Genomic DNA, 12454 nt, shown 5'->3' with positions numbered 1-12454 from the left:
GAGATGGAGAAAACTCGCTCCTTGTTGCCTCGCTTGAACAAGGTTCTCAGCCAAGGCATTTGTATCAGGGAACGTGACACCTTTCCTGATTGGCTAAGCTGGGTCACGTCACCTATCTTTCTTTCTTTCTTTCTTTCTTTCTTTCTTTCTTTCTTTCTTTCTTTCTTTCTTTCTTTCTTTCTTCCTTCCTTCCTTCCTTCCTTCCTTCCTTCCTTCCTTCCTTCCTTCCTTCCTTCCTTCCTTCCTTCCTTCCTTCCTTCCTTCCTTCCTTCCTTCTTTCTTTCTTTCTTTCTTTCTTTCTTTCTTTCTTTCTTTCTTTCTTTCTTTCTTTCTTTCTTTCTTTCTTTCTTTTATTTAATTCAAGTTTCTGATGTTTGCAGGTCGACTGGTCCTGTGGCCAAAGCCCCAAGGACACTCCAGGAACAGTGTCTCAAAAGACACCATACCAACGCTCTTCTGCACTTGCATTCTGAGTTCAGATTTCTGTTCTCTCTTTTCCAATGAGCCCAGCCTTTACACAGAGGTCTTGACTTTTCATTCCCTTTGTCCTGGGAAAGACAGAAAAACGTTCCACCTAGCGTAAGTCTCCCCTTCCTGTGTGGGGTGGAAGGGCAGGGAGGAAGGCTCGCTGATGGCGGGAAGGAGCCAGAGACAAGCTCCTTAGTGTGGCTGCCTAGTTGTGGTGTGGGGTGTATGAACAGGGGCAAAGGGCAAAGACTTTCAACAGAGCATTGGCACAGACCACTCACACTACACTTTTGGTTTGTGAGGTCTCTTGAAAGCAGGCAGGGTAGAGAAGCTGAGAGACCAATGAGAGCTTGGGGCGTGGTCAAACAGCGGGTCTCTTTCCCCTCCGCCTGCTCTGTCCTGGACATCTGCCTCATTCTCCGGCGGTTCAAACATGGCGGTGTCAGCTCAGGAAATGGTGTCCCGAGGAGTGAGGGAGGCACTGCCCATGGCTTTCTATTCGGAGAGTACATCCTTTCCAGACGTTTCCCTCCTTGGTGGGGTCTGTTGTTGAAGTCACTGGCCATTGGGGATACTGAGATCTTGGATTGTTTTCAACAGATGGGGGTTCTTGAGTTGCTTCTGAGGGCCCCTTTATGGGGACTGTTTGATGAAAGAAGGTGGGCTTGGTGGATACTATGACTCACAATATAGGGGCACCTGTACAAATGCCCTTTATGTAATTTCCTAAAGTGGGGGACTGGAGCCTCTTGTACTACAACAGTGAGGTTGTGGGATTACTTGGACAGAGCAGTAGCTGTGCTTAGAAATTAAGCTTTTCTTTTTATATGATTTAAATATATTATCCTGTGGGAACAGAGTTGGGAGTGGGCAGCTCAGGGATCTAAGGTTCCTGGAGGTTGGTGGAGTTCAGCCAACTGCAAGGAGCCCCAAAGCCCCTGAATTGCCTAGCACCATAGAAAAAAAACACTGTCAGCAAAGCCAGGCTTGCTCTTAATAACTGGAGGGCTTGCCAGGCACTGAGAGGATTGCAGGGAGCACAGCATGTCTATGCCACTCCCCTGCCAGCCTACCCACTCCGGGCCACCCCACAAATGATGCCCTGGAGTCTTGGCATATCAGGCCAAGTGAAGAAACGCAGAATCCAATCAGGCCACTTGCAGCCAGGCGGGCTGGAATGAAAGAGAAGCACGGTGGTGCCCACAATGGAAATTTACCAGGCCGAAGTGGACATTGAATACTCCCAGGTTGTTTTGAAACAGATAGAGCCGTGTTCTGTAAAGTTCTGAGATCCATTTCCAAATATTTAAAAAAACCTTCCCATTAACTTGGATTGCTTTAGGACACACACACACTCACACACACACACACACTCTCACACACACAGTGTGTTCTAAGTTGATAGAAAGCCACAGCACACACACCCAGCATGCCTTATTGCCTGCTATCTCTCCAAACGAGGCAAGACCCAGGACTCCCTCAGCCATCTGCTGAGAGGGGGCTCACTTGGAAAAAAAAAAGCTATATTTTCCTTCATCACCACCTATTAGAAAGATCATGGATAACTTTCTACTTATCAAAATCTTCTTTTACCATCAATTTCCCTTCTCGGGTAAGGTAGACAAAGCTGGGTGAGTGCTGTTCAACATTGTGTTGAGAATGCTGTAAACTAGAAGAGAATCTCTTATCTGTCAGTGAGGACTTCTCCTGGGAGAATTTCCCAGGCAGTTGCTCTCTTATTTCTTAGCTTGTCTGGGCGTGGAGGGCAGAGACTGAGCTGGCCCACACGTAAGGAGCAGCTAACCTAAGCTGCCGAGTACATTTCTTCTTTCTTAAGACCTGGCTGTCATTTCCCAGGGTACTGGCTGAGTGTGGAGTCATGTGACCCACACCCTAGGGCTGGTCCCTGCATGATCTTGGCTTGCCTACTTGACCTCTCTGAGTTTGGGGTCTCTGTGTCCCTCCTGTGCCAAAATTCCAGGCTGCTTAACCAGCAATGGCTAAGTGGGGGGACAAACTAGGAAGGCTTCCTGAAACAGAAAATGGCGGTTCCTAGAATTCAGGAAGGATTCTTTATGTGAGGGAGTCATTTCCTTTTCCAAAGATGGGCTGCAAAAAGAAAAGTTATGCCAGAAAAGTAGTTTGCCTGGGAGGTGTTTCTAGCAGCAGCTGGGTTTGGGGGCTGAGCCCCCAGGCTGTCCCCTGCAGGAGGAAGAATTGGAAAGGTGTAGGCTTCCCTTTTCTTGCCTTGACCAAGTTGTCGGGTCTTGACTTGACTCCTGGTGTTTGAGTGCCCAAAGGCCCCGGAATGCATGGATAGTTCTAGTCCTTCTGGCACTGGGAAAGATGGGGAACGCTGGCTGGGAGGGGAAGGGGGCACAAAAAGGGCACAGATTTTGGGCGGGATGTCCAAGTAAGTCACACAGGATGTTTGCTTCCTCCCTGTCCCCTGTCCCCCAGACACCTGTGGCCAGTGATGGATGGCCACCCTCGTGCTGCTCTCTCAAGGACGTCTTCTTCGTAGAAAAGACTCCACATTGTGTCCTTACGGGATGCTGGTGCTGTAGCTGGCAGCTTAACCTCAATGCTGGCCTCAAGGCAGTTGTTGATAGGACACCAGACACTCCACTACAAACAGAAGGGCCCTGCGTCAGACTCATCTCAGCTCACCTCTCACTGAGCATGCTCTCCTGCCTGGAGTCTTCCGCCTGCAGCCTCCTCATGCTCTGGTCCTTTGCTGTTTCTTGGCTGCCCCTCCTCAGCTCCGAAGGGTTTTCCTCACTCCTCTAAGTGCATTTCTGTCAGGCTCATCCTCTTCCTCTGTTCCCCAGATCTCAGCTGTTGCCATGGCCGGAAGTACGCTGTAAATGCTGATCCATGGTGCATCTAGAGACTGGTCCGCAGTGCAGCAATGGTCTCCTGTCTCCTCTTGAATCAGCAAAGTGGGCTGCCAGTGGCACTGGGTTTTGGGAGCCCAAGCTCCCCCTGCCTCTTTTCTCTGCCACTCCCAGGAAATGGCATTCATCTACCCACTCACAGGAGATTCATCACCCTGGCCATGGCCTGAAAGTTGCCTGTGTTACTTCCGCAAACCTGGCATCAGCCAGGACTTGGAGGAGTGATCACACTGAGCTTCAAGAGGGAAAGGGCACGGTAGGCCTTATCCTAGGTGATGAAGGTTCCTCTTGTGAAAGAAGAATCAACGTGAACAGAGAACTCGGCAAACCAAGATGAGGACCCAAGATGGGGACCAGCAGGAGCTCTCAGTTGTTTATTTGAGTCTAATTAAAGCATATTTTAAAAATTCACTATATAGGGGCCCAGCGCAGTAGCCTAGCGGCTAAAGTCCTCGCCTTGCACACTCCAGGATCCCATATCCAGCTCCCTGCCTGTGACCTGGGAAAGCAGTCGAGGATGGCCCAAAGCCTTGGGACCCTGCACCCGTGAGGCAGACCTGAAGAAGCTCCTGGCTTCGGATTGGCTCCGTACCAACTGTTGCAGCCACTTGGGGAGTGAATTAACAGATGCTAGATCTTCCTCTCTGTCTCTCTTCCTCTCTGTATATCAGACTTTCCAATACATACATACATAAATATGTCTTAAAAAATTCACTATTGAGAGCCAGTGCCATGTCCCACCTGTGGTGCCAGTATCCCACATAGATGCTGGTTTGTGTCCTGGTTGCTCCAGTGTGGATGGTCTGGGAAGACAGTGGAGACTGCATCCAGAGTGGAACTCTGGAGAAGCACAATGCATCCCTGGAGGATTAGTCTACAAAGGAGAAGAGAAAGACGAGTGCAAACCCAGGGGTGTTTGTCCATGTGGTGGTGGACAGATGACTCTCTTGTTTATCCAAGAGGAAGACGAAGCAATAGAGTGGGAGAGAATTTCCACTTCCTGACTCACTTCTCAAATGTTCACATGGCAAGGGCTCCCATGTGGATGCCAGGAACCTGAGTGTTTGAAGCTGCACCTGCTGCCTCCAGGGGTGTGCACTGGCAGGAAGCTGGGGTCAGGAGCTGAGCTGGGTATCAGCTCCGGGCATTCCAAAGTGGGATGTGGATGCCTTGACTGCTAGCCTCATCCTCTTCTCCCCCTAACCTGAGTGTGAAGGAAGGAGGAATGTTTTGAAGTAGAACTGGCACAAGTCAGCCATCCACAGACAGGAAGAGCCTTGCTGACCTCAGGGCAGCTGGGAGGGTGCCAAGTGAGTAGCTGCAGTTGTGTGATGCTCCTCCATGGTTCACCTGGCTGGTCACAGGTATGAGGAAGAGGATTAAAACCTGAACTATCCAGTCCATGCAGGATGACATGGGAGGGACTGGTAGTGAAAGTAAAGCATGAGGAATGCCTGGAAGGTTTGTTTACAGGGTTGGAGGTGTCACTGGCCTTGAGGAACCAATGGAATGGGATCTGGGATTGAGAGCCTGAGGAGGACAGCAGGCTGGCCACTAAGTGCTGGTTTAGCATTTAGAGGTGGGTAAACCCTGAGTCTAGGCTGGGTCCAGCTGGGAGCAAGGGAGTGGGTTGCTGAGTGGAGGGGAGCTGATCACTGGTGGTGGCACGGCAGGGAACTGTGAAACCAAGCCTTGGCTAAGCACAAGCCTTCTCAAACTACAGTAAGAGTGAGGGTGGAGCTCTTGAGCCATTTGCTAACTATCACTTGGGTGAAGGAAGGTGGCAAGAAAAATCCAGAAATGTCCTAGACAAGGGCAAGAAAAGCCCTGAATGACTATATCCCCCAACCCCTTGAGCAGATATTTGGCGAGGCCACATTAACCAGACCATGAAAGAAATGGTTTGGGAGTGATGCTATGGAACCGGAAAGTTGGGAGCCCAACTTCAGGCTCTAAGGTCCCAAGTAAGAACAAGTAGTTTCCATGTGAGAGGCCTACACTAAAGGCAGAATCTCTGGATTAGCCTGGGCCAGAGTAGTGGCCTTGGCACCTCTTATGCATTTCCTTGAAAGAAGCAGATCCCAGGGCTCTATCTGGGCAGATAAAACCTGAGTACTTGGGGGAAAGCACCTTCTCCCAGGGATGGCTCCATTGGCATCAGGGCCTAGGCAGTTGCTTGGAAAAGCCCCTTGTTTGAGTGATCTACTACTCCATTCTTAAAATTCCTGGAACTTGTTGAATGAGGAGTCCTGGACCTTGCAAGCTAAGCATTCAGGTCTGTCTGCACAGTGGTGGGTAGCCAGGGTTGAGAATGATAAGGTTAGGCCAAGAATTAAAGGAATACTCCAAGAGATGGCTTAGGATCCAATAACTTTGGCAATCAAGGAGGGGCGAGGGAAGAAGGAAAGCAGGCTGACTGAGGGAGAGAAGGAGCGAGAGAGTGACAGGCCTCAGAATTCTCTCCTAGTCTACACTGTAGGTCTACACCGGGGTCCTTGGAGAAGACTGCGGGCTTGGCCGAACAGGATCTCATCCTAGCCTGAAAGGGAGATCCACTGTTTGGGTGTGGATCTGGAGGCCCTCTGTCTTAGAGAGAAGACAAATGAGTACCCAAGTGAGCTGAGGCAGTGGCTAGGACAGCAGAGCTTCTAGGGGGGGAGGGGGACCAGTGGTGGGCAGAGGTTATGAGCAAGCAGCCTGGACAGGTGGCCTTGGGTTGGTGTGTTGTGGTAGCTTGCTGGGTGTTGGGGTTGGAGTGGTTAGGGAGGGGGTTGTGCTCCCTTAAGCTGAGGGACTCATGATGTTCTGACTGGAGGGCTAGAATGGGGGACCTGCCAGCTCACAGATGGTGGAGTTGGGAGCCATGCCAGTCTCGAATCTGGAGCCTCTGCAATGCTTTCTCCAAGGTTCTAACTAGGGATGTGGCATGGCCGTGAGACTTTTGTTTTCCCCTAGGAGTCCAAGAGGAAGTGAGTAAAGCAAAGTAAACCCAGACAGGGCCCTGGGAAGAGGGGATGTCCTTGGGGGAAAGCAGCCGCAGACACAGGCGCCACAGGGTCAGTTGTTCATAAAATGTTGGTTGTTTTTCTAAACTAGGAGAGATAAGAGGTGATGAAATCTGCCCTCCTCGTGAGTTCTCTCACATAAATATTTCTCTCAAAAATCAACCCAGACAGGACTGGGCCTGGATGAGAAACCAGGTGCACAGTTGTCTTGTTCCACTTCTATGAGCTGCTTTGTGTGGTTCCTTCCCACCATGAGGATGCAAGCCTCACGGGGTAGGGGGGGCGGGGAGGTGGCTCTCCCAGGAACGATGCCTTCCACAGGGCAAAGGAGAAGCTGCCCAAGGTTTCATCTGTTGAATTTGTGACATTTGGGGCTACAGCAGGAACGTCTGTCAATCCCCCAAGCTCAAGCATGGTTGAGCAGCAGGCTAGGTTGACAAAGGCCATCTACTCAGGTTCCTGAGCCCCTGCAGCTTCTTCCAGCTGCCTTGGCCTTGTGGGGAGTTCAGCCCACTCTTGCTTGGGAGCCTCCAGTCTCAAGAAGTCTGGGTTGATCTGTTCCTGTAGTTGGTGTATTTCTGGCCCAGTGTTGAGCCCAGGTTGCCCCGAGTGTCCTCAGCAGGTGACCTCTTTCCACCTGGGAAGCTGCAGCAATTGACAGGCTTGACAGGCTGCTTGCCAAAAGGATGTTCTAAAATTTTTAGATCCTTAATATGCAAATATCCAACAGGCATATGCAGAGATGATCAATGTCAGGTGTCATTAAGAAAATGTAAGGCAGGCATGGCACGATAGCCTAGTGGCCAAAGTCCTCTCATTGCATGCACCAGAATACTGCATGTGTGCTGGTTCATATCCCAGCTGTTCCACTTCCCTTCCAGCTGCCTGCTTGTGGCCTGGAAAAGCAGTTGAGGATGACCCAGAGCCTTGGGCCACTGTTCCCATGTGGGAGACCTGGAAGAAGCTCCTGGCTTCGGATCAGCTTAGCTTAGGCCATTGTGGTCATTTGGGGAATGAACCAGCAGATGGAAGATCTTTCTCCCTGTCTCTCCTCTCTATAAATCTGACTTTCCAATAAAAGTGAAACAAATCTTTTTTTGTTTGTTTATTTTTATTGGAAAGGCAGTTATACAGAGAGGAGAGACAGAGAGGAAGATCCTCCGCCCGATGGTTCACTCCCCAAGTGACCACAACAACTGGGGCTGAGCCAGTCCAAAGCCAGGAGCCTCTTTCGGGTCTCCCACGTGGGTGCAGGGTCCCAAAGCTTTGGGCCATCCTCGACTGCATTCCCAGGCACAGGCAGGGAGTTGGATGGGAAGCGGGACTGCTGGGATTAGAACCAGCGTCCATATGGGATCCCAGTGCGTTCAAAGTGAGGACTTTAACTGCTACACTATTGCGCCAGGCACAAAGTGAAATAAATTGAAGAAGAAGAAGAAGAAGAAGAAGAAGAAGAAGAAGAAGGAGGAGGAGGAGGAGGAAAAAGTAAGGCAACATCAGCTTACCTGCATTAGGGTGGCCACTCTTTAAAAAGCAAGCAATAAGACAAGTGTTTCGGTATCACTGCTTGGGAGACCTACACCCCATATCTGAGCATCCATCCAACTCCTGACTCCTCTGTTTCATATCCAGCACTAATGTACGTGAGAGGTGGAAGGGCATGGCTCAAGCTCTTAAACCCCTGCCACTCACATGGGATTCCATGGAGTTATAGGCTTCTGGTTTGGGGCTGGCCTAACCCTGCCCGTTGCCAGCATTTGGAGAGTGAAGCGGTAGATGAAAGGTTTCTCTCTGTGTCTCTATATCTCTGTCTCTTTCTTCTTTTTCTGATACTGTCATTTTTTGTTGTTGCTGTGGTTTGAAAGGCACACTTACAGAAAGAGCAGAGAAAGGAAATGGTCTTTCATCTACTAGTCTGCTCCCCAATGGCCACAATGGTCGGAGTTGGGCTGATTCAAAGTCAGGAGCCAAGAGCTTCTTACGGGTCTCTCAGGTGGCTGCAGGGTTAAAGGACTTGGGCCATCCTGCAGTGCTTTCCCAGGTCATGAGCAGGAAGCTTGATTGGAAGTGGAGCAGCCAGGACATGAGCTGGCACCTGTACAGGATGCTGGCACTTGAGGTACCTGAAGATGAAAGATTCGACTGTTAAGCCACAGTAGTGGCCCTAATGGTCTTTTAAGTAAGTGAATAAATATTTTTTTAAAAAATTCCAGAAAATATCAAGTATTGGTGAGGATGTGGATAATTTAGAACCCTGTCTCACTGTAGGTAGAAATGCAAAATGGTATGCGGAAAACAGTACGGAAATTCCATCAAAAGTTAAATAAAATGATCAATTCCACTTCAGGGAAGACATCCCCAAAAAGTGGAAAACAGTCTCAAAGATATTTGTGGATTCACACTTTTGCAGCACTTTCTCACAATGGTCAAAGAATTGAAGCAACTCAACTCTCCACCGACCCATGAACAGGTAAGCAAGATGCTGTAAATACACACTGAGCCTTAACAAGGAAGGGCATTGTCGCATACGACCAGTCTGAGTAGTGCTGGGGAACAGGATACTAAGTGAACCAAGCCAGGCACAGAAAGACAAATCTGCAATTCCACTCGTGTGAGGCTCCTACAGTGGCTGCAGTTATGGAGGCAGAGGGTGGCGATGCAGGCAGCAGGGAAGGGGAATCATGGCTCAGCTGGTTCAGCATTCTAGAGACTAGGAAGATTCTAGAGATGGAGGATGTGCTGGTGCTCAACACCAGCAATGATCTTAGCACTACTAAGCTGTGCATTTAAGGCTGAAGAAGGTGGTAGATTTTACTGATATATATTTAATATATTGTGCGTTTTCTTTTTTTAGGTTTTCTTGGTCTGTAAGAGCCTAGCTGTTTCGAAGAATACTGACTTGAAATTGGGGGTAAAATGGTCGGGGAGGTCTGCTGTCTTCCCAGTTGCTTGAGACAGTGATTGGCAGGTGCAGGAAGACCTTTTAGTTCCCATTCTTGCTGCTGCATTTTTTAAATCACCCTTAGCAGGAATTGGTTTTCCCTCCCCATCACTTTGGAAACCTGTGTAGACCGTCCTGAAGAAGGCAGAATCTGTGCTGGGTTTGAATTCGCAGCATTCTGTATGTCAACATATAGGGCCAGAGAAACTGGACCAGTGTGCTAACTCATTCCTGTGCTCAAGCCTGGATAAGTGGGCAGTTGAAAGAAAGATGATCACAAGGTCAGGGTTCTGGAAGACTTGACGCCTCTCCCTCCCATCACCTGTGATGCTAAGATGCTTGCTTACACTCCATGCTGTTCTGCTGAAAGCTGCAGTGCCTAGAGACTGTGCTTGCTAAAAGAAACAGCATCCCCTCGCCAATCCTCAGTGATCTTCTAAAGTCACCTCACTTGCTGCTTTCCAGGTCTGCAAAGGCAGGAAGTCTTCCTGCCAAGTTCTTGCCCGTGATGTGAACTTGCTGAAAATATCTCCTTCATCTTTCCCTGAGTGCATGGGTGAACCTGTGGTGGGGCACACCTGTTCACAGGGACAATGGCTCTCTGGCTGTGGACCAACGAGTGTCACCTAGCATTTTGGGCAGCTCTCCCATTGCCCGCCAGAGTCGCCTTTGTTGGCCTTTTTGTCTCTTCAGTCCTTTTTCTGACCTGGTGACCTGACCGTTTCATCCCTGGTGGCGTTCCTTGTCCAGAGCATCTGTCATCTCTCTACAGCTTTAGTCTCTGGTAGCGATCAGATAGAGGGCACCGGAACCTGCTATTCTAGGGCTCACTGCATCCTCAGCTCTCTGAGACCCTCGCCTGGAAACAGTGGTCTCTAACCCTTTCTGATCCTGTACAACATTTAGTGAAAGCTTAAGGATACATACTCCCCATATGTTCATTTCTAAACTTCACATTTTCAGTTTATTAAAAGAGGAACTAGATGAAATAAGCAATGTTTCCAGTGTTGGTAACTGGGATACCTTTATTTGTTTATACCTGAAGATGCAATATGCACTCAGGTTGAAGTAGTTTAAGGTTAACAATTCAGCTATGAGTGGCATTGTGGTTCAGCAAGTTGAGTCACTGCCTGCATGCTATATCAGAGTGTTGATCCAGGATTCAGCTGCTCCACTTCTCACCAGTTCCCTACTAATGCACCGGGAAAGGAGGAGCAAGATGGTTCAAGTGCTTGGGCCCCTGGCATCCACAGGGAAACCCAGTTGGAGTAACCTGGCCATTGCAACATTTGAGGAGTGAACCAAGAGAGATAGAAAATCTCTCTTTCTATAACTCTCCCTTTCAAAAAAACAAAAATAGATTGAAAAAGCATGTAAATGTCTATTTGAGATGGTCTTCTTGTGAACTTTGGCCAGTTTTGGCTGAGCTCTTGGCAGTTGTGCTTGCTCCCTTGTGTTTTTCTGGATTAAGGTGGCCATGGAGAAGAGGGATTATCCAGGACCAGGAGATGAGTGAACTCACACCTTGCCTTTCGCTGCAGTGCTGGAAGTCCCAGTGCAAGCTCCCAGCAGGACTTTTAAGCAGCAATCCTAAACACTACAACTGGTGATATAAGCACTGGTTATACTACAACAAGGTACCCTAATGTATAAACAGCTCACCTGCCAGCAGGTAGATTGTTTCTGGTCATCCTATCCAGGAGGAGTTTGTCCAACCCTCTAAGATGTGAACCTTCCCTCACTTTTTCAAGTGGCGGCAAGTGCTATGTATGTGAGGTACTGGGAGAAGAGATCCATGAACACTTTTGTATTAAATATTAGATCTGCTGATTAGCATTGCCTTAACCAAGTACCACTAATGGTGGCTTAACAGAAATGCGTTGTCCCCGATTCCAGAGACCACAAGTCTAAGATGAAGGTGTCGGCAGGGCTGTCCCTTCTGAGATGGTGACAGAGACCCTGCTCCAGGTGTTTCTCCCAACTCCTGGTGGTTGTTTACCATCTTTGGTGTTCGTTGGTTTGTAGACTCGGTGCCCTGATCTCTGCTTTCCTTCTCACCTGTGGTTGTATGTGTGTCCAGCTTTCCCCTCTTTCTAAGGCCACCAGCTACGTTGGAGCAGGATGTTCGCAGATGACTCGCATTTAACCCAATAATCTATCCCCAAATGAGGTCATATTCTGTGCAGCTAGGAGTTGGGACTCTATCTTTCTTTGGGAGAATGCCATTTAACTCATTACAATCACTAGCACATATTTTTTCTTTTTTTTTTTTTAACGTTTATGGCTTTACAGTCTAGCACATTTGTGCTGTGTGGACACATATCCTTGGAGAGCAGGACTCTGTGAGTTCAGGTCCTCTTCATCTCCAGATGGCTGTTCACCCCAATTCTCCCTAGGGCAGGGGTGAGTATGGAGAACACTGGACCTTAGGCAGATCCTTGAGTTGTGCAAACTCAGTTTTTTTTTTAAGATTTGTTTATTTTTATTGGAAAGGCAGATATACAGAGAGGAGGAGAGACAGACAGAAAGATTTTCCATCCAATAGTTCACTCCTCAAGAGGCCTCAGCAGCTGGAGCTGAGCCAATATGAAGCCAGGAGACTGGAGTCTCTTCCGGGTCTCTCACATGGGTGCAGGATCCCAAGGCTTTGGGCCGTCCTCTTCTAGCAGGGAGCTAGATGGGAAGCGAGGCTGCTGGGATTAGAACTGGGCGCCCATTGGGGATCCTGGGCATCCAGGCCCGCAAACTCAGTTTAATGGTGGGTTTCTGGCATTAAGAAAGCCAGCAGAGCCACCAATAGCCCCCTCTTCTGGTAGTCAAGATGCATGGTTCTAAGCACCTAATTATTCAAAAGCAAGACAGGAGAATACTGTGCAGCTGTTCTTTGTAAATGTGAAACCTAAACTGTATGAGCCAGCTATCCCACTCCTAGGGAATAACACCAAATTATTGAAAACATATTCAAGTAAAAAGCTTAGGTTCTCAACAGCCCTATTTACAACAGCCAAAAGATGGAGCCATCCCAATATCCACTACGGGTGGATAAACAAGCTGGGGTCCCTCCATCCATGCAGTGGAGTATTGGTCAGCTGTTGCAGGGAATGCAGTTCCATCACGAGCTGCAGTGGAGATGACTCTTGCAA

General features: G+C 48.9%; 1 long non-coding RNA gene across 1 annotated transcript; it reads left to right on the top strand.

Moving 5' to 3' along the window:
* Positions 1-390: 390 nt before the first annotated feature.
* LOC131479899 (uncharacterized) lies at positions 391-10236 on the top strand. The gene is made up of 3 exons (XR_009245149.1): positions 391-579; positions 8639-8840; positions 9225-10236. It is a non-coding gene; the product is annotated as an uncharacterized LOC131479899 (long non-coding RNA).
* The last annotated feature ends 2218 nt before the right edge of the window (positions 10237-12454 follow it).

This window comes from Ochotona princeps, chromosome 3 (genome assembly GCF_030435755.1).
Source record: "Ochotona princeps isolate mOchPri1 chromosome 3, mOchPri1.hap1, whole genome shotgun sequence".
NCBI lineage: Eukaryota > Metazoa > Chordata > Mammalia > Lagomorpha > Ochotonidae > Ochotona > Ochotona princeps.
Note: the sequence above shows the minus strand (reverse complement) of the source record. Positions and strands in the feature narration are given on the sequence as shown.